This window comes from Hemitrygon akajei, chromosome 3, assembly GCF_048418815.1.
Source record: "Hemitrygon akajei chromosome 3, sHemAka1.3, whole genome shotgun sequence".
NCBI lineage: Eukaryota > Metazoa > Chordata > Chondrichthyes > Myliobatiformes > Dasyatidae > Hemitrygon > Hemitrygon akajei.
In genome coordinates this window covers 203478812-203498359 of record NC_133126.1, presented here as the reverse complement: position 1 = coordinate 203498359, position 19548 = coordinate 203478812, and the positions used below count along the sequence as shown (strand labels likewise).

The 19548-nt window shown below is 41.3% G+C and overlaps 1 pseudogene; it reads right to left on the bottom strand.

Moving 5' to 3' along the window:
* Positions 1–538: 538 nt before the first annotated feature.
* LOC140724676 (scavenger receptor cysteine-rich domain-containing protein DMBT1-like) overlaps positions 539–19548 on the bottom strand; it is a 33901-nt pseudogene continuing 14891 nt past the window's right edge.

The following is a 19548-nucleotide window of genomic DNA, read 5'->3' as shown; positions in this document are numbered from 1 at the left end:
TGGACTGAGATTTTCGGGTAAGCAAAGGTAATAGATAAACATAGAGTTGAGGGGAGTAAACTGTATGGGATATATAGTGAGGTATTTGACTCTGTCTCACACATTGAGCTCAGCCAGAAGGTTAAAGTGGATCAATGGTGTCTTGTTTGTTTGGTTCGGAGGGGGCTTCAACATTGCGCACAGTGGAAAAAAAAAGTGCATCGTGTACATGGAGCATTTAGGCTGGATATCGAATCACTGCTTTTGTTTTGCATAACATCTTGAACCCAAAAGTTCATCTGTTGCACTGTTTCATATTCTGTAGCCAGTTCAGTTGATTATGGCGATTGTTAATGGGATATGTAGCGATTATGCAGCCTTTGAACGTACAGATTTTGGTTTTACAGTCTTTCTTGTGAGACTCGGTAAATATTACGAGACATTTCTGGTATTCCCTTTGTTGTGCATATATTCCACAGGAAGCAGGGAAGTTTCTTCGGTCATATCTTTAAATCTAGCACCCATTGTAATGAGTTATTTTTATGTTTGAGGAAAGTAATTACATTTTAAATTTACGGTAGAGATCTGAGAAAAAAAAGTAATAACAGTAATAGTTAATACGTGCATCTTTGAAAGAAAGCCTGATCGAATTGTGTACATGCAAACGAGACTTGCGTGCAGAAGAGTCTGCATTTCGGTTGAGATATTGCTGATAATACTCTTGTGGTCTGAAATATTATCTCAGCTTTTTTGTTTTCCTTGTTGTTCTTGTTTTTGTAAGTATTACCAAACGATTAGTTTTCTCGATGTTTTCCATACTTATTTTGCTAGTAGATTCGATGGGCAGAAAGGCAAAAATCTGCTCCACAGTGTTACGGTATTCTCGTTCAAACTTCTCTATCTGTATTTGATTGATTCCCTTTTTAATTATTTTCCATCTTGTGTGTTGTAATGTGCTTGCATTTGGTTCTAAGACCATGACTTATTTCGCTCTCTTCTGATGAGACTATTGTGGGGTAAAATTCCATCGTGCTTACCTTCCATATTTTCATTTTGATAGCCATGCAAATCACCGTCCAGGTAATATTCCAATTTATCTGCTGACCTTATAGATTGCGAATCTGCTAATGAATGAAAAACCTGGATTTAATATGATATAGTTCACCTCACATTGAAAAACAACTGATGCATACTATTTAAGTATGATTACCGACACCAGGCCCAGTCTTCTGAATGGCGATCTCCTCATAAAACTTGTGTACATAAGGCAGTGACTTCTTATCGCCTGAAATACCGAAAGGTGAACAAAACAGACAGAAATTTAACCTTTACTGTCCTTTTTTTTACATCCAGCAGAGTGAGAGAGGGGAGAAAAGGGGAGAGAGGAAGGAGAGAGAGAGGCGGAAGGAGGGGGAGGGAGAGAGAAGAGAGAGAGGAGAGAGAGTGAGAGAGAGAGAGAGAAGAGAGAGAGAGAGATGAGAGAGAGAAGAGAGAGAGGAGAGGAGGTGAGAGAGAGGGAGAGAGAGAGGAGGGAGAGAGAGGGAGAGAGGAGGAGAGAGGAGAGGTGGGGAGAGAGAGAAGAGAGAGAGGAGAGAGAGAGAGAGATAGAGAGAGAGAGAGAGAGAGAAGAAACAAACGCGTACCCGTGCAGGCATTCATATTTACTTATCTATTAGGTATATATTGCTTAATTAACATCCCTTTCACTTTGTCAATTCCTTAAAATTCCCTAGAAACATTCTTCGCAAACTTCCTCTGTGTGATAGATTTAAAAATAAAAACAGCTACATCGTCCGTGCCTTCATCAAATTCATCTGCAGAAGTTCCAAAGTCCAGCATCCGCTCTCAGTGAACCAACGATGCTGACATCATCTCAACCACACTGAAATATTTGTCTGTGCAAACTGCTCTCTGTTAAGCTGACAATCTTCAACATGCAGCAGTATTCAGGATTGTCCTGCTAAACGTTTTGGAAAGAGGACTAGTGAAGGACGATAAGAAATGGCTTGTTGGGAGGCATGCAAATGATAAGAGGCATAGATCAAGTGGATATAATAGAAAATTTATCTCAGAGCAGCAATGAGAAAATACAAGGGAGCAAATTTTAAAGTGTTTGGAGGGAAGTATAAGGGCAGATTTTTTTTTTCCTTTTGTTTTTGTTTTTTTTTTACACAGAGGAGCGAGTGACACGTCTTGATACGGCTGGTGGTGCAGGCTGATACATGACGGATAATTACAATACACTTTGATAAACATACAGGTGATAGAAAAAAAAAACAGAGAGCTATGCGCGGCGTGATGGGGTATATCGAAATTGGAAGTAGGTGAAAATATCGACACAACATCGGATGCAGGAGGGCCTGTAGTGTGCCGTAATGCTACCAGTTCAGTAATAATATCATCCTAATTCCCAGAATATGTTTCTTTCTGCATCAAACTCCGCGTTACATCCATGTGCTGTTTCTTTCGTCCATCGAGCGAACAGATAAGACTGACAGCATCATTTTCCCTTACATACGCTGAATGCAGCAAAGTCCTCCTAGCTGTGTTGTAGCACCATCTTGCATTTTCTAGCTCATCTTACCAAATAAATATATATTAACATTCCCACGCCGAAATAATCGAGTATTCTAAACTTACTGAGAATAGATTTACCAACCATTCTGGAACTGTCTTCGTTGGATTTTGATCAGGTAGAGAGAAACGATGACCAGAAGAGAACCAAGAATGAAAGGGGATGGCGTAACTGACGGCTCTCAGATTATTAAAAGTCGGAGTATGAGGCTGGTGATCTGAAAGAAAGACGTTAAACAAATTTAAATACACTTTGTCAGGAGCAAATACACTGCTGTCAGAAAGTAAATTGTCCCTACTCCCACTGACAACGTGGGTTTTTCTCCGACCTTCCAGAAATGTAAGGATTGTTAGATGAATGAGTCACCTGACGCAATTGCGCTATGCAGTCTTGTTGGGCCAGATATGCTTGTGACTGTGCTGTATCCCCTAGTAAATGAATATTACAAAACATGTCTTTCATTAAATCACTGATTCAGGTATCAGAGCAGACAGAAAACTGTCAGTCTGCATTAAGTGACGTTCCATGAGTACGTCAGAGCTCGATTTTAATTCTGAACATTATTATGATAAACGTAAACTTAGAAATTACTGCCTCACTGAAGACAAGAGAATGTAAATGCAAATTTCACCCAGACCTGTTCCGGGAAGTTCGAAATAGTGTGAATATTTCAACTCGAAGAACAAAAATTATCTAACTTCCGTCACTGCCCCCTCCTCCACTTCTTATCCCATCCCTTATCTATCTATCTATCTATCTATCTATCTATCTATCTATCTATCTATCTATCTATCTATCTATCTATTCATTCATTCATTTATTCATACACCATCCCCTTTCTCATTTTTTCCTTCTCTCTGCCCCTCTCAGAATCACTCATTGCCTTCTTCTCCACCTCCCTCTGGTCCCTTCCTCCCCGTTTCTTTTCTTCCTAGGCCTCTCGTCCAATGATCTTTCCCTTCCCCAGCTGTTTTTCCCTTTTGCCAATCTAGTTTCCAGCTCTTTGCTTTAAACGCTCCCCCACTTGTGTTGTCTTATCATTTCGGATTTACCGCTCCCCCTCTCACTTTCAAATACCTTACTATATTATCTTTCAGTTAGTCCTGATTAAGGGACTCGGCCCGAAACGTCGACTGTACTTCTTCCTATAGATGCTGCCTGGCCTGCTGAATTCCAGCAGCATTTTGTGTGTGTTGCTTGATTTCCAGCATCTGCAAATTCCTCGTCAATGCTGGAAAGGTTAACTTTGTGATCTCCATTCGAAGATATCAGGGTTTATTGTAGTGTTGTGTTACAGATACAGAGATATGACGAGAAAATAAGTAGAAGTGAAGAAAAGTAGAAAGATAATTGGATTACATACCAGAACATATCACACCGACGGTTTCTTTGTGCCCACAGTCATGACGGTGCAATGTAGAAAATTGGCAATCCCACAGAAAATTTCTCACTCCCTCTGCATTTGACCTCATCCATCCAAATAGTACCGTTCCCAGGGGGGAATAGCATCCCCCCGGAAACCAGGACTGGATCCCCACAGTTTAATTGGCGACAGACGACAGCAGCATCGTGTCCGTCCCATGAATCGTCACACACTGTTCCCCACGTCCCACTGAAGAAAATTTCAATTCTTCCAGAGCAATTATCGAACCCCGCCACGAGCCGCAGGTCTGAAAGAAAAGACGCACAAATTCTATTTAAATCTACTTGTATTGGAAGTCCTATCTACCAACTTCTCCCTCTCAACCTCTAGGGATGAGTAATGGTTTTTAATATTTTGGGAATCTCATTGTTCCTGGATGCATTCGGACAATACAGTAGAAGAACAACACATTCGATAGAATACGTTGATCCACTCTGTTGTTGTCATTATTTTCATTCGGAAATAAATGGAATCAATATTATTGGAAAAAATATGGATACAGTTATGTAATATCCTATATTGCACTGTCACGCTGGAATTCACAACTTAGCAAAATATACCAGGATTTATAATGGCGTCATTATGGCTCATTTTATTTAACGCAGAAGTAATTTTTTGTCAACTAAGCCACACGCCAGTATTGTATGGCACCCAATTTTCTGTCCTACTGTAGTTAAACGTTCTGGTGCTGTCCAAATTTAGCCTACCTCGAATTTTTGATTACAAAACTTTCAGCAAGAATGTTCTGTTGTTTTTGCCAAAGCAGCGAATTGACCTACAATGAACGTACTAGCTCCCTGGCACTGATACGGCAAGAAATGAAGTGAGGGCAGGAAAAGTGAAATTGAGGAAAGAAAAGACTGCATCCTTCTGAGATCAGGAACAGAGAAAACGCCTTAAAACAAGTAGCATGAAGGAAACCAACAGATCCGTACATCTCGCATATTTTGAATAATTGAAATATCAGTAATTACTGAGGCTTTTGGAAATGTGTTGATGACCCTTCTCCCTCTGGACCTTCTCAATTAGCGGTTTCGATGGCCATCTTTCTGTAAAACATTCAACTCACCATTTCAGAGAATTATTCCGAATGCAGTTCCTTATGATTATATATACATTATATAATAAAGATTTCAATACCATTGTCACAGTGCAGAGAAAAATTATCAATTATGCTGCCAGATTTGAGGATATAAGTTATAGCGAAATGATGAATATGGTAGGCCGTTATAGCGTAGGACATAGAAGAATGAGGTGAGGATTTGTTAGAGATAACCGCCATTTTGAGGGGCTTAGATAGGAGCCATTCAAAAAAGCTTTATTACACTCAGGTTCAGGTAGACTAGAACTACAGCTCATGGTTTAAGTGTAAAAGGGTGAACTCTTTAAGGGAAATATGAGGGGGGTATTTTCTACACTCAGAGTGTGGACGACTAGTCTGTGGAACTGTCGGAGAGGGTTTATTTCAACTTTTTAGAAAAATTTGGATAGGTCCGTGGATGGGAGGGAAATGAAGAGCTATAATCCGGCTACGAACTGATCAGGCTAGGGAAGATTAATAGTTCGGCAAGGATTGGAGGGCTGAAAGGCCTGTTTCACAATCTATAACGCTATGACAATATAATTACCTGAACAAGTGATCCCAACATCCTCCTGGTGATTGCAGTTGTGCTGGCCCCATGCTGAAGATGGGCATTGCCATAAAAGTGAGTCGCCAAACCGACATCTCACTTCGTCCAACCAAATCGGTCCACTCCCTTCTCCAAATGCAACGGCGTTTTCGACTAACTTTGCCGAGCCGCAGTTGAGCTGGGAGCAAACGACTTGTGCATTCTCCATGCCAAACGCATCAGAGCAAACTGTTCCCCATGTTCCGTTAAAGAAAACCTCAAGTCTGCCCTCGCAGGGATTCTTCCCATTTTCTAACCTTATCTCCCTGTGGACCTGAAGAACAAAGAACAAATCTGATTATTGATTACAGCTTCATGCAAATAATTAATTGTGATGTGGGCATGTGGTAATCAGGGACGTGCAGCACTTCTGATGATGGGACCTATAGTGTCCACACTCACTTTTGGATACTCAGCTTGCACCAATGACTCGAAATACTTGTTAGCATGCGACACCCGACCATACATTATTGCACCGCTTCGACAAGGCAGGCAAAAGGCAGGTAACTATAAACCAGTTAGGTTAATGGCTGTAGTTGGGAAAATATTTGAAGACATAACTGAAAAAGAAAACAGTGTAGCATGTGGAAGGAAATGGATCCATCAGGCAGACGCAACATGGATTCAGAAAAGGCAGGTCCTCTTTGAGGTTATAACGAACACAGTGGGATAGAGGGGAGCAGATGGGCATTATAGAACATAGAAGAGTACAGTACATTAATGGCCCTTCGGGCCACAATGCTGTGCCGACACTCAAACCCTGCCTCCCATTAAATCCCCCACCTAAAATTCCTCCTTATACCTGTCTAGTAGTCTCTTAAAACTTCACGAGTGTATCTGCCTCCACCACCTACTCAGGCAGTGCATTCCAAGCACCAACCACTCTCTGAGTGAAAAAACCTGCCTCTAATAGCCCCCCTTGAACTTCCTTCCCCTTACCTTAAAGGCCATGTCCTCTTGTACTGAGCAGTGGTGCCCTGGGGAAGAGGCGCTGGCTGTCCACTCTGTGTATTCCTCTTAATATCTTGTACACCTCTATCATGTCTCCTCTCATCCTCCTTCTCTCCAAAGATTAAAGCCCTATTTTTAAATTAAAATAGTACCTCCCGTACAGGTTTCCTGTTATTGTTGGAGACTAAGGGCAAAGAAGAACCTTAGAAGATAACGAGCTTTAATCTCAGAAGCGCAGAAAGGTTTATATTTGTGACTCAAATTTGCAGTCCTTGCACCGTCAAGTTGATCAGTGCAATCTTTCGGAACCAATGGGTTTTAACTGCGGAATCTGATTTAGTGCTGCGTTTTACTGGATATGTTCCCATAAAGTCATAACCACTACTAACGTAATTATAAATATGAGAAATTCTGTCGAATCTAGAAATCCAAAACAACACCCGCAGTTTGCTGAAGGAACTCAGTAGATCAGGAAGCTTCAATGGAACTAATTGACATTTCAGACCTTTCCTCGGAACATTTGCAATTTTCCCGTTTTCCCGTGAAGACTGATGAAAAATATGTATTCAGTTCGTCTGCTATTTTTTGTCGTCTGTTACAACTCTACAGCATCGTTTACCTGATATCCAGTCTCAACCTCTCCTTTACACTTTATGCATCTGAAGAAACGTTTTCAGGCCTCTTTAATATTATTGGTCTAGCTTGTGTTTTTATTCATGCTTATCTTCTAAGTGACTTTTTACTTGCCTTTTGTTGTTATTTAAAAGCTTCCAATAGCTTCCGACTACATTTTGCTCTGTTATATGCACTCTCTTTGGCTTTAATGTTCGCTTCCCTTCATAGCCACGGTCGTGTCATCTTTCCTTTAGAATACTACTCCTCTTTGAGATGTGTATAACCACTGCCTTCCATCATGCTTCCAGAAACTCCAGTCATTGCTTCTCTTCCATCATAATCGCCAGTGTATGACTCTGAGCAACTTCTATCTAATATCTCTGGGGATTGCTTTTACTCCAGTGAAATGTTGATACATTTGAATTTAGCTTCTCCTTCGAAAATTTAAGAGTGAATTTGATTATATTATGATCACTTGCCTCGAACGGTTCTTTTATCCTGAGTTCTCAAATCAGCTCTGTTCATTGCATAACACTATGTCCAGAATACACGATCCCCTAATGGGCTATACTATGATCTGCTGTAAAAATAAATTTCGTTAGCGCTCTAGAAAGTCCCTCTTCTAGACTGCCGCGCCAACCTGATTTTCCGAATTTACCTGCATATTGAATCCCCCCCCATTTCCATTTTAATACTGTCCTTTTGGCATTCATTTCTTATATTCCGTTTTAATTTGTAGGCGACATCCCTACAACTGTTTGTGGGTCTGTTTTCAAATCCCATCAGTGCATTTTTACCTTTGCAGTTCCTGCACTCTATCCGCAATGATTCAACAGCTTCCGACTCGATGAGTTATCTTTCCAATGATTTGAGTACATTTTTATCCAACAGAGTTGTGCCGCCCCCTCCTCCTTCTTGTTTGTCCTTTCGATGGAATCTGTGCCCTTGAACATTATTTTCCCAGCTATAACCTCTTTTAGCCATGATTTAGTGATACCTAAAACACTCTACTTGACAATCTGCAATTGTGCTGCAGATTCATCTACCTTATTCTGTGTACTGTGTACATTCAAATGCTGTATCTTCAGTGCTGTATTCACCCTTTTTCGATTTTGTCCACCATTCACTTTGGATCTCACCCTGGTGACTGCAATTTTGCCTTATCGACAGCCTCAGCCTCTCCTGACTACACATTGCCTCTATTTGGAAACCAGTGACCACATCTCCCGCAATATTATCCGCCTTGCTTTCAATACGTCTTGCACTGATATATATGTAGCTCAGGACACCAGTTACACCATGCTCAAACTTTTAATTCCTAACTTTGCCTCAGGTCTTACCAACATATAATTCCACAATCTCTCCACTAGCTCTTCTGTCACAGTGGCTTCCATCCACCGACACCTCTAGTTTCAAACGCTGCATGCAGGATCAACAAACCTTTCGTCTAGAATATTTTTCCCCTCTAGTTCAGGTGCAAGCTATACCTACTGTACAGGTCCCACCTTCCCAGAACCAAATGATCCAGATTCCTAAGTCTCCCTCTTACACAAAATCTTTAGGCACGTATTAAATTGCATGATCGTCCTAGTTCTGTCCTTACCGGCACCTGGCACGGGTCGCGATCGTGAGATCACAACACGGGAGTTTCTGGCATTTAACTTTCCAACTAACTCCCTGACATCCCTTTTCAGAATGTCGTCACTCGTCCTGCCCATGTCATTGGAACCTATGTTGACCACGTCCTCTGGCAGTTCACCTTCTCACTAAATTATGCTGATATATATTAGATCCTGGCAGGAGGGAACCTAGCATCCGGGAATCTTGTTTTCGCCCACTGTACCTCCTGCTTATTCCCCTAACGAGTCCCCTAACACTGTGTGTCTTCTTCCCCCTTCTCTTCTGAGTCACAGGACCAGATTCAGTGGCAGTAACAAGAAACGCACAGAACTTGATCTGCAGAGTTCTACAAAAAAGATTCCAAGCACCAATATGTGCTGATGAAACCTTGTCCCGAAAACCATGATCCCTGCACCTTCCTCGAGCAAGAACAGGTGAGAGGGAGGGGGATCTTGCTCAAACGCGGACAAACGATGCCGAACACGCCGCTCTCGTGTTCTCTCTCTCGAGAATATAGATCAGTATCGTTTCTGTTTAGACGACCACAAGGATCAGAACGAATTGAAAAAAAATCCTAGTACTATTTTTCTATTTATTTGCAGTGAATTTATTGAATCTTTGTTGGTTTTGTGGTAGGGTTGGTGTTTGTTCAATAAGAGGAATAATGCCATTTTGATCGATTATCGTTACGAAATTATTTTACACCGGTATGTCAAAGATAGACTTCATCACAGTGAGAGAAAAATATACTTATATCTTGCATGCTTTAAGGAACTCCTCACCCGAACAGATAACTCCAGCATCTTCTTTGTGAATGCAATCGTTCTTGCCCCATGGTCTCGCCGGACATTTTCCACAAGGCCGAATTATTCGCTGAACACTTGAGATTGTCTAACCAGATTGGACCTGAGCCTTGGCCAAACCAAATGGACTTCGTGGCATTAATAGCATATCCACAATTCAGTTCCTTGCAGACGACATGTGCATCTGTTAAATCCCAAGCATCATCGCAGACGGTCCCCCCAGATTCCGTTGTAATAAACTTCTACCCGTCCGGCACAACGACTTCCACCATTCACCAGCCTTACGGGAATATCATCTGCAGCACGAAATAATATCATTAAATGAATTGACTTTCTGGAAACAATTTGACTAAGGCTTGTAATCATGCAGGATCAATAGGTAATTGCCAAGAATAACTTTATTAATCTGCTTAATAACATTTCGCAAAGCATCGGCCATTTATAAGAAAGAAGAGGGCTGCCTTATAGGTGCTTGCAATCTATAAAAGACTGTATCTAAAGTGACACAAGGCACGGAGTGTTTGTACATAAGGTTACTCTGACCGAAAATGATAAAGCAGTGGGAGTTGTGTCTGTGAAGGTGTCAGTTGCTGACTGGAGTTGTGGATCAGCCTGACTGCTTGGGAAAAGTAAATATATATATGGTTCTAATGTACCTGACGTGGCTACTAATTAGCCTCCTGATGGGAGTGGAGCAAACAGTCAATGAGCAACCACATTTTGCAAACTGTCCTTTTGAGCAACTGAGGGTATTTACGATGGATTACAGATTTTTCACATCCATTCAACATTTCTCTGCACTTTTTGAATGTGCATTCCTTCTTAATTCCTTCCAAACTGTGGTTCAAGTTTTCACAGACTTGATCTGGAAAGAGGTGCGTGACATATTCATTTATTCAGCTGTGATTACCACTGCACTTAGAATGTGAACATGAACTTGAATTCCATCAGTTTAGGGCTCTTACTTTGGCGTTGGTAAATAGTATCAATATCTCAATATGTACCTGTAAGTAAAGGTAACTGTAGATTGTGATACACATAACAGGTTCTGCAGATGTTGCAAATAAAGATTAACGCACACAAATTGCTGGTGGAACTCAGCAGGTCAGGAATCATCTTTCCCGAAACACAGAGTGGTCATTTTGGTTTAAGAACCTTCATCACAACAGCATTGTGGAAAGGCTCACAGTAACAATAATAGGCAAATATTTCCCTTCCTTTCTTAAATGGAAACGGGAAATCAAGAGAGCTAAAGTGGTCATAGATTATCCTTCGTTTGTCATAACTCGGTGCAGATGTCGCGTCTTTTAAACTTGTTTATAAGGTAAAAAAGGCACAATTGTAGTTTGATACAGAAGATCACAGCAAAAGGGTTCCCTGTGAATGGCATATTAGCACTGAGAACAGACTCTCTATGACTGTACAGAATGTATACTTTATTAAGGAACAGCCTGGTCTTACCAGAACAAAAGACACCAACATCGCCACCCAGAGGTAAGTGATCCGCTTGTGTGAAAGTGCAGTTCCAGAGGTAGGATTCACCTCCAGTACAACTGACGTTGCTCATTATCACAGGCCCTTTCCCGATTCCATACTTCTCGTGGTTGTAAACATTTACTGGGGAGCCACATTTCAGCTGTCTGCATACCACATCTGCGTCTTTGAAATCCCAGAAATCGTCAGTAACTCTGCCCCAGACACCGTGGTGATAAACCTCCACTCGGCCATCGCATCGACCCTCTCCAGCAGCCAGCCTCAGATGCCAGTGATCCACTGAAAAAAATATAATTAGTTATCGTTGTCCTTCGACATTCAGCATCAGCATATTGTAAACAACAGTTACACATTCGCAGGTTTCCACACTGGTCAACATTAATTAAATTAGGAATTGTTGCAAATATGATATGTGACTGTTACTGGAAAGAAAGAGAGTAAAATGCTTACTCTCTAACGTACTGGAAAAACATGTCCGAACTGCGGTGGCCAGAGGACATCTAGCAGACTCAAGGAACATGATGATTCAGATCATCTTGGAGGCAAGGTTGGTCGGAGATTCGTGAACCACAGATGTTTGCACCAAGATAGCAAGTTAGGTTACTTTCTTCCATCCCAAACAAAGTTTTTTTTTTTTGTAATTTATTTCTTATTGAAGTTTATCATTAAACATTTCCATAAGATGTATTTCAGATATTGTACATATGTATCATATTGTAATCAGGGGACGGGAGGAGGGTGAGAGAAGTATATCAGGAAGAAACTGTGAGTTTTCCGAAGACAGCCTTCACTCCCTCCAGAACAAACATAAGGTTTATTAGCTTTAAAGGTGACGATAAGCTCAACGGAAGGAAAATAGATGGAGCTTTACATATCTCAAGAAATACTTATTATAATTTGGATATTGTAATGTAATATTTTATATTAAATAAGTATATTTCACACACACAGACACACACACACACACACACACACACACACACACACACACACACACACACACACACACACACACACACACACACACACACACACACACACACACACACACACACACACACACACATAGTTTCATCCAGAAGAAGAAGAAAAGGAGGTAATCCCAGATGTTTGTCTAGCTGTGAAACAGCTAGAAACCCCCACAGGGGTCTGCGCATTTTGATGAAGCTCAATGAAGGACTGAGAGTTCTGATCGAGTTAGGAAAGGGTCCGATCGTTTTATGTAAGATGAGTTTGTGTCAGTAAAAATAAAGAGTCAACCCCGGTACCAGTGTAACTTCTTCGAGATACTGGGGCTGCTTTAGTGCCTGTGTTGGTTTCGGGAACTGTTAAGATAGGACTATGCGCCACTTTACCGGTGGAAAATTTTACTTTGTAGTTAGGGAATGACCTAGCAGATGGTAAAGTTGTTCCTGCAATGCAGTTCACAACTAAGCCATCCACTGATTACCTACAGATGGATTCTGCCATTTACCTCTCCTGTGCAGTAACTCTGTTATGTGTGATGAGAAAACCATAGGGAGATGTGGTCCGGAGTTGCCCCCCCCCCCCACCCGAACTATGCTGCTAACGAGAGAGAGAGAGCGATAAAGAGGGGGAGAGGCGCCATGCTGCACATGCTGATAATAAGAGAGAGATGCAAGGATTTAAATTTATGGCTTCTTCGCTGATTGTTGACTTTACTTCCAAGGCCTTTTCTCACTTTGCCTGCTTGTGTGAATCCTTGCTGACACAGGAGAGTGATGCCTGGAGCTTGCTGAGACAGCAGGGAGTGGCCCAGTTTGATAGACATAGACATGGTCAGTTAATGGATGGCTAGTACCTCGGCAGGGGAGATAAAAGACGAATCTGCTGAGACACAGGCAGACACGCCACTGGACACTGAAAGAGTGTTTGGCAACCACAGGAAGGTGGGGGCTTGGAGGATCGATACGGGGGAAACGGTCAGAGGCTCACAGTGTGTGAAACCAGGCCAGTAGTGGCTGGTGTGTGTGTCCACCCACGCCTGGGTGACGAGCCCACCACAGAAGAACGGTCTGGCTTGGAACGGAGGGGTCATAATCGGTGACCTCAACGGTACAACGGAACAAGAAGACAACGGAAGGTTTGCCTGCTGCAGCTGCTCATCTCTCGCTCGCTGTCTCTCTCGCTCTCCAACGTCACAACAGCAACTACCTCAACCCAAACTGAACTGAACTCTGCATTATCTTAAGACTATTCATTTACCCCTACACTTCTGTATTTATCATTGCTAACCTGTTATATATGTATATTTGCAGTTTGGATACTGTATTACTTACTTTGCTAATAAACACGTTTAGTTCCAGTATCACCAGACTCCAACGTATCATTTCATTTCTGCTGGTTTGATAACCCGGTCACGGGGTACGTGACAACTGTAAGTATGCCTAAGAAGTCAGCTAATGCAAATAGTTCTGTGCAACATTATCCTGCTGCCCATGACAGCCAAAGTCAAAATGTAGGTCTTGATGACTTGTCGGGGACTTTACTAACGTCATTGTTTCACAAGGATCCAGGTATTAAAACCGACGAGAAAGATCTATCTCTGTCTCGGAAGACGTTTGCAGCATAACAGAACCGAGACCCTGAGATGGAAGCTTTAAAATTGAAAGCTCTCACAGGTGATGACTTTCAGAAAGTGCCGGTTGGGTATTATATCAAAGGTGACGTGCTAATGAGGAAGTGGAGACCACCAGAAATATCTGCAAAGTGAGGAGTGGCCATTGTAAACCAAGGTGTAGTTCCTAAAGTGTATAGGAAGGAGATTTTAACATTGGCCTTTGGTATGCCTTAGGTGGCCTTTCTGGTGTGAATAAAACTGTGAAAAAGATTTTGATTTTTTTTTTTCTGGCCTCGACTGAGAAAAGGATGTTGAGACCTTTAGTCGAGCTTGTCACACTTGTTAAATTGTGGGTAAACCTAATCAAGTCACTCTAATAGCCCCACTGCGGACTATTCCTGCATTTAGAGAAACGTTTTCTACAGTTATTAAGGATTGTGTTGGTTCATGGGCAAAGATTAAAGCTGGTCATTAGTATTTGCTAACTATCATGAGTACAGAATTTAAATTTCCCGAAACAATACCTCTCAGAAATATAACGGCTAAACTGTACCAAAGGCTCCGATTTTTTTTTTTTTACTTCGTTTGGTTTCCCTAAAGAAATTCAGTCCTATCAGGGTAGTGGACAATGTATTGTGTATGTTAATCAAATGGCTTCTTTGTTTTGTTAAGAGTAGTAATGCTTCTTTGTATGGTAAGTGCTTTCTCTCGCAGTTGTTTAGCTTTAGACTTGCTGTTATCGGGATTGTATTCATTTGTCGACCAATGGGGAATGTTATTTTGTCTTGTGAGTCTGGGAGCGTATGTTTCGCGGTCTTTTCAGGGGAGTCGGGAAGAAGACGCCGGGGAAGGTGGACGTGTGCTGCACTGCTCGGTCGACCACCCGGGTGGTCCCAGGTGCGAGGACGTGGAGGACGGAAGAATGTGACGAGGGATCAAATGGTTCGATGGTTGAGCTCCAACAATGTGCACTAAACTGACTGAACTTTGATAAGTTGGCGCCTTTTACTTTATTTTCTTTTCCTTCATATATATTGTATTGAATAGTACTCTTTTAGTTTTAGTAAAATCTTTAAAGTATATTCCATAACAGTATCTGGTGTGAGTTTGATATGGTGTGTGTGTGCGCGGCAAAAACTTGATTCTCAAAGCACCTGCGTGTACGGGAGGTGGGGTTGAGTTTATGAACTGGGAACCAAACAGATTACGTCGTCAGCGTACCATCCAGAATCACAAAGGGCTTTAGAAAGATTCCATTCCACAGACAAAACCAGGATTAAGACTTTAGACCAGGATTAATGTTAGAGGAGCAGAGAAGGTTATTGGGGTCTCCCTACTTACTGCCCAAAACCTCGTTCAGAGTCGATGCCTCCAGAAGACACGGTACATCATTAAAGACCACTCACACCCTCTCCATGAACTGTCTGTTTTTCTGCAATCATGCAAACGTTCCAGGAGCATCAAAATTAAAACCACAAGGCTACTAAACAGCTTCATCCCACAGGCAGTCAGACTGCTAAATAGCTGCTCCACCTTACTCTGCTTTGGACAATTTTAACTTGCCCTGGACACTTATAACTTGATTTTAACTGACATGTGGCCGTTGTGTTTTACTATTTATTGTTATGGTTAGTATTTAGTGTTGCGTTTGGTATGTTATGATTGCACTGCTCCTGGGAAACTCTGTCTCTTTCTGCCCTGCAGAGCTGATATACGGTTAGAGTGACAATAAAGTTTTTTGAATCTTGAATATTAAATCCTGAATCTACTGTGTTGATAATGAGAAGGATCGGGATGAAGCAGTTCATTTGCTTTTATTCGCAGTAAGCGAATCTGTACAGGCATCACTAGGCTTTAGCAGGCTTTAGTCCTTTTGAACTTGTGTTTGGTGATATGGTTCGAGGACCTTTGACACTGTTAAACGAACAGTGGATTAATGAGGACATGCATATCAATTTGTTGGATTATGGTTTGACATTCAAAAATAGATTACACAAAGCAAGACGTAACTTGAAGTTTTCTCAGGATAAAATGAAGTGTTGGTATGATAAACAGACACGTGAGAGGAAATTCCAGGTGGGAGATAAGATACTGGTGTTATTTGCAATGTTGACAAACCTACTTCAAGCGAAGTTCAATGGACTTTATTTAATAGCGTCAAAAATAATTGATGTAAATTTTGTAGTCAAAACAACCGATCGGCGAAGGTCTACACAGGTGGTACATGTAAATATTTTGAAAGGATATTTTGAAGAGCAGGCACAATCTGTCAATGTTGTTGTCAAAGCAAATGAGTCGGGCAACACTTGGAGCGAATTGATTGATTCATCTGAGGTTTATTCTAAATCAAACTTTGTCCCAATAAGACTAACAAACTTGATTGTTCTAGAAAACTTTGGTAACTAGTGGCACATTTACAGACGCAGCAACAAAAACAAATGAATTAATGAATTTTGAAATTTAAAGACTTATTTCCCGATGTTCCAAGGAGCATGATGTCCATGTCAGGGATGCTAGAACGATACAACACGCATATCGTATGAACATAGAAAAAAGTAAACTGACTGAACAAGAAGATAAGTGCATGTAAAGAAAAATGGTATTGTAAGTCCTTCAACCCCAAATTGGCTCTGTGCTTATGCTATAGTACCAAAACTAGGTGGTAGTATTTGGTTTTGCACTGACTACAGAAAGTGTAAATGTTGTAACAAAAGCCCATGCTTATCCCATGCCTACGGTGGATGATTGCATAGATAAGGTTGAAAAGCTAACTTTCTTACAAATATCTATCTGTTGAAAGGTTTATGGTGTGTTCCTTTGACAAATAGAAGTAGAGAAATGTATGCGTTTATGACACCTTCTGGATTGTATGAGTACAATATTTTGCCGTTTGGGATGAAAAAAAAACTGCTCTAGGAACGTTACAGAGAATGATTAATTCTGTAATTCGAAGGTAAGAGCACACTGGTGAATATGTTGATGATTTTAACACAGGAAATGACACGTGGGAAGCCCATATCTCTATAGTAGAAAAGCGGTCTGACAGACTTTCCAAGGCAAAACTTACAGTTAACTTAAGTAAGAGAGAATTTGGCCATGCTACTGTGACCTTTCTTGGTTATGTGGTAGTTCAAGGTGACGTTCCCATTCCAACAGCTAAAAAGGCGCTTGGAACGTTTCTGGGAATGGGTTGATATTATCGGAAGATCTATAAAAAATTGTTGATATTTCGCTTCCTTTGACTAACCGCTTGAAGAAGGGTAAAGCGTTTCTTTGGACAGAAACTTGACAGGAGACATTCGAACAATTGAAAGCCATTTCATGTCATCAAACTGTGCTCAGGGCAGCTGACTTTACAAAGCCATTCTCTATACATGTGTTATATGTTATGTGGTAATTGCAAATATATTTTTTCACATAATGTAGATTGCAGTTAAAATTTGGCTCTCGTAAATGGAAATTTTCCTTTTTTGTGGGGATCTGTAACGAACCCACAGGTTTCGTTCACTATGGACTTTCGCTTTAAGCGCCTGAGTGATGCGGGTCTATGACGTCAGTCGGAGGCTGAAGCGGTTTGCTTCAGATTTTTACACAGATAGAGAGAGAGCGACATTCAGTCGAAAGAGAGAGAGAGAGAGGAGAGAGAGAGAGAGAGAGAGAGGAGAGAGAGAGAGAGGAGAGAGAGAGAGGAGAGAGAGAAGAGAGAGAGAGAGAGAGAGAGAGAGAGAGAGAGAGAGAGAGAGAGAGTAAGATAGACCTGGGAAGCCGGTAGCTTCAGCTTGTCGCACCTGAGGCTTGGGACTCTCCTGTGCTAAAAATATTGGGTTAAACATCGACACACAATGCACAATGAATGCGGAACTGTCACTTCGTATGATCCATATGAGTGTAGTTTTGGGAATATTTTGTGGGGACCTCTTGTGTAGCCTTTGCGTGAGTATGTTGTGTGGTAACCACTGGAAGTCGATATTACTGTGACAGATCACTCTCGGTAATAATTCGTATGTCAATTTGGAACGTCACTTCTCATTCATGGCAAAACAGATTGACTCAATATCCTGGAATCCCAGGTGCATAGCCCTGTATTATGCTCATGGAGTTCCAGGATATTTAACCTCATATAATTTTTTTTATCAGCACGGACCACAGTTAGGAGGAACTCATTTAGCGAGATGAATTCGTGGAATTAAATGTCGCAGACGGCTGCGGAGGCAAAATCATTGGGTATGGTTAGGTATTAATATTGAAGTATTAAAATGGATTCAACAGTGGCTGGATGGTAGATGCCAGAGAGTAGTGGTGGATAACTGTTTGTCAGGTTGAAGATCTGTGACCAGAGGTGTGACTCAGGGATCTGTACTGGGACTAATGTTGTTTGTCATTACATTAGTGATTTGGATGATAGGATTTTAAATTGGAATAGTAAGTATGCAGATGATACCATGCTAGTTGACGCTACGGATAATGAAGTAGATTTTCAAAGCTTGCAGAGAGATTTGTGTCCGTTAGAAGAGTGGGCTGAAAGCTGGCAGATGGAGTTTAATGCTGATAAGTGTCAGGTACTACACTTTGGTAGGACTGATCAAAATAGGACATACATGGTAAATGGTAGGTCATTGAAGAATGCAGTAGAACAGAGTGATCTAGGAATAATGGTGCACAGTTCCCTGAAAATGGAATCTCATGTGCATGGGGTGGTGAAGAAAACATTTGGTATGCTGGCCTTTATAAATCAGAGCACCGAGTAGAGGAGTTGGGATGAAATGTTAAAATTGTACAAGGCATTAGTAAGGCCAAAATTGGAGTATTGTGTACAGATCTGGTCACCGAATTATAGGAAAGATGTCAACAAAATAGAGGGAGTACAGAGAACGTTTACTAGAATGTTATCTGGGTTTCAGCACCTACGTTACAGAGAAGGGTTGAACAAGTTAGTTTTTTATTCTTTGGGGCGTTGAAGGTTGAGGGGTGAATTGATAGAGTTATTTTAAATTATGCGGGGGATAGATAGAGTTGACGTGGATAGGCTTTGTCCATTGAGAGTAGGGGAGATTGAAACAACAGGACATGAGTTGAGAGTTAGGGGGCAAAAGTTTAGGGGTAACACGAGGAGGAACATCTTTACTCAGAGAGTGGTAGCTGTGTGGAACGAGCTTCCAGTAGAAGTGGTAGAGACGGGTACGATATTGTCATTAAAAAAAGATGGATAGATATATGGACAGGAAAGGAATGGAGGATTATGGGCTGAGTGCAGATCGGTGGGACTAGGTGAGAGTAAGCTTTCGGCAGGGACTGGAATGGGCGAGATGTCCTGTTTCCGTGCTGCAGTTGCTATATGGTCATTTCGTTATATTTAATGTTAAGTTTAACTGATTCTTAATTAGTAGGTGTCTCAACTGTTGTGAGGAGAAGTCAGGAAAATCTGGCTTGGAGCGATAATAACTCAGCTATGATGGAAAGGAGAATCGGACTTGATTGGTCGAATGGCGTAGTTCTGCACAATTGTTTTACGATCTTATAACGCCAGCTGATTACACGCCTTGCATCTCTCACGGTATTTGAATACATAGAGGAAACGGCAATTTCCACAGTGCAGCAGTAATCATTATATAAATTTTTAAAAATAATTTTCTCATCTCAAGCACGTAAAACCTGACGTGGAGGCATAACCAAGTACATTTATTTCTCGATGTCTAGCAACACTCGGACTATTCAAGCGGTATTGAATACTTTTTCTTTCTGGAGAATCTGGAGACAAATATAAAGCAGTGGATGTAGTCTATATGGACTTCAGTAAGGCCTTTGACAATGTTCCGCACGGAATGCTAGTTAGGAAG